At 37.5% G+C, this 2,928-nt stretch overlaps 1 pseudogene; it reads left to right on the top strand.

Moving 5' to 3' along the window:
* Positions 1–809: 809 nt before the first annotated feature.
* LOC148956570 (translocation protein SEC62-like) lies at positions 810–2,056 on the top strand (annotated as a pseudogene).
* The last annotated feature ends 872 nt before the right edge of the window (positions 2,057–2,928 follow it).

The following is a 2,928-nucleotide window of genomic DNA, read 5'->3' as shown; positions in this document are numbered from 1 at the left end:
TCCTAAAAAAGGAGTCAGATCAAAACAAAAAGTACACCCTTAGAACCGCCTTGTCCGAAACCCCTGTCTAGGAAACTTTCTGTCCCTTGGCTTGAACAGCAAGGGAAATATATTGGCTTGAAAATCAAGAAAAGTGGCAGCTACTACAACATTCTGCCTAAACGGGATATTTTTTTTTTTCTTTTGTATCCAGAGATAGCTTGGCACTGGAACATCGTAGAGTGTTGTTCAATGGCTCATTTTAACGGAAATTAATTGGGTTAAAATTTACATTAAAGAACGACTTTCAGTCCATAGTATTACATAAAGGCTCGATCATCGAATTTAAGCTGAAAGTAAGTAAAGGACAATTATTCCTCCATATATTCACAGTGATGTATAAGATTTCCCATTACATCTGTAAACTGTTCCACAGTTGCTGGTCCATACCTTGGAAGCTTTTCACTAAACATGCAACATTTCTTTTGGATATTACTATGAAGTTTTGCGAAAGCATCTCTAGCTGACTTTTCAACCAAATCTATTCTTTCAGAGATAATTTTAATCTTTAATTTTGAATATTTTTCGTAATCCCGGTAAAACATTTGTAAAATTTTTCTCAATTTACAAAGATTAGACTGTGCGTTCTTTGCAGCTTGTGTAAACTGCAAAAATATCCATGGTATCCGAGCAATAGTTCGAACATTTCAATTCAAGCTAGAAAAATACCTTAAAATGTTAAAATTAGTTTTATTTTTGGTTAGGTTCTAACTACCCGATATGGGATTGACTATGTAGTTTCAGACCAAAAGAAAATATTTAATTTTAAAATGGCGGACAAGAAGAAATTAAAAAAGAAAAAAGATGTTGATGAGGGACCATTTTATCCTAAGGATAAACCACCAAAAGTAATGACACTGATTGCAAAGTGGATGAAGAAGAATGTACCCACAAAGCGAACGAAGTTTCTTTACCATCAAGTAGATTACTTTATTGGGTCGAAAGCAGTTGATGCTCTCATGGAATCAAAATGGGCCCACGAAAAAAAAGAGGGAGAACTTCCAACCTTTCCTGATAGAACCGCTGTTACTGATTACCTAGACCTCATGCTACGTTACAAGTTTTTTCATAGAGAAAAAAAATTGCCGTTTCCGACGTTCATACAAAAAAGAAAAGGAAAGACGAGAAAAAGGAAGATATAAAAGAAGAGAAAAAAGTTGAAAAGGAGGAGAAAAAAGAGGAAAATAAGGGATTGAAAAGGAGATCCAAAAGTGAGGCGGAGGAAGAAGAAAAGAAGGGCGAAGATGCAGAAAGCAGTCAAGGAGAAGGGAAACCAAAAGAAGGGTATAAGAAGGAATGGGGAGGAAAAACCGAAACAGAGAAGAGGAAGATCCGATTAGACATGCATCTTGAGCAAATTTTCCTAGATTCTTCTGATGCCTATGTATGGATCTACGATCCCATCCCGCTGTGGTATTGGGCCGCCGGAACCTTGGTAGTTTTAGTCACTATTGGATTTTGCCTTTTCCCCCTGTGGCCACCTACATTGAGGAAGGGAGTTTACTATCTTAGCTTAGCTGGTGCTGGATTTTTATTGTTTATTCTTGGACTAGCCGTGTTGAGATTTATTTTGTTCTGCTTGATATGGATCTTAAGCTTAGGAAAACATCATTTCTGGTTACTGCCGAATCTAACTGAAGACGTTGGATTTTTTGCCTCTTTTTGGCCACTTTACCAGTATGAATACAAAGGAAAGAGTAAGAGCAAGTCAAAAAAGAAAAAGAAGAAAGCAAAGGACTCTGATGCAGAAGAAGAGAACGATGATGCAGTGCTGGTAGAGGAGGACAAGAACGTAAAGGAATCCAAGCAAAATGTGGAAATCAAGGAATCAGTGGAAGATATAAAAGAGAGTAATAAAAATGACGGAGACCGATCAGAAACTGATTCTGAGGGAAGTAGTCAAAAATCACAAATTGGCAAAGACTTTGAAATTGTTGACAAAGAAGAGGGAGCCGCCTGACCTTCAATCAGATTCCTTATTCCAATCGAATTTTTTTTTAGTTCATAATATATATTGTTTGTTAAAAAAAAAAAAAAAAAAAAAAAAAAATGAAGGGAGAGCGCCATCTATAGTATATTCAATGCTATTGTGTGTGGGTTTGTATCTTTGGTGGTAACTTGGAAAAAGTTTCTGAATTATTTTGAGGTCTTTTCCTGTTGTTGTTCACCCTCCAAAGATAGATTTTTTTGTCAGATAATGTATGTTTGACCTTCTCCAATTGTTAGAATAACCCCTTTTCACTGGGTATTTTAACCAGCGCCATCTCTTTTCGCTGGTAGATTGGCACACCATCTATAGTTTCAATTCTTTATAGTGCCATTCTTTGATTCCTTATTGTTAAGAAGCGTACTGGGAACTAGCAGAAGAGGGGAAGGAACCTCCCGCAAGTGACGTAGTACCCGCCGGTATTAAGTTACCCGTAAATTGTGGGGAATAGTTGAGGGGGTCCTTACACTTCCCTTGTTCCTAGGTTCCTTCATTCTGCTTGTATTTATTCAGCGTTCGCGGATTGCGTAATGTCATTCCGTAGCAAAATGGCGAGCGTGAAGCTTGTGTTAAATGCTGTACTGAACTTTGTTGAGCGGGCGATGAAGGCTGGAAACCCGATAGACAGTATTGTCAAAAGTGCGGTATCACATTTCTCCGATGCGGATATATTGGAAGCGAAAAAGGTGATTTGGGATGAAGCCGAATATGCGACGAGAGTGACTGCAAGAGACAAAAGTTCGGATAATGTCATTGATTACATTAAAAGACGATCATTGGAATAATAAACCATTGCAGACATCGGACATAGTTAGCAACTTGATTGTTTGAGGTTCGTCTCTTACTCTTTCAAAGAAGAAAAAGCTGTAGGCTTTTTCCTGTTTGTAATCATATAGCATAAA

This window comes from Artemia sp. Qi Xiang Cuo, chromosome 1 (assembly GCF_049724085.1).
Source record: "Artemia sp. Qi Xiang Cuo chromosome 1, ASM4972408v1, whole genome shotgun sequence".
In the NCBI taxonomy this organism is placed as follows: domain Eukaryota; kingdom Metazoa; phylum Arthropoda; class Branchiopoda; order Anostraca; family Artemiidae; genus Artemia; species Artemia sp. Qi Xiang Cuo.
This window is presented reverse-complemented; position numbering and strand designations above follow the sequence as displayed.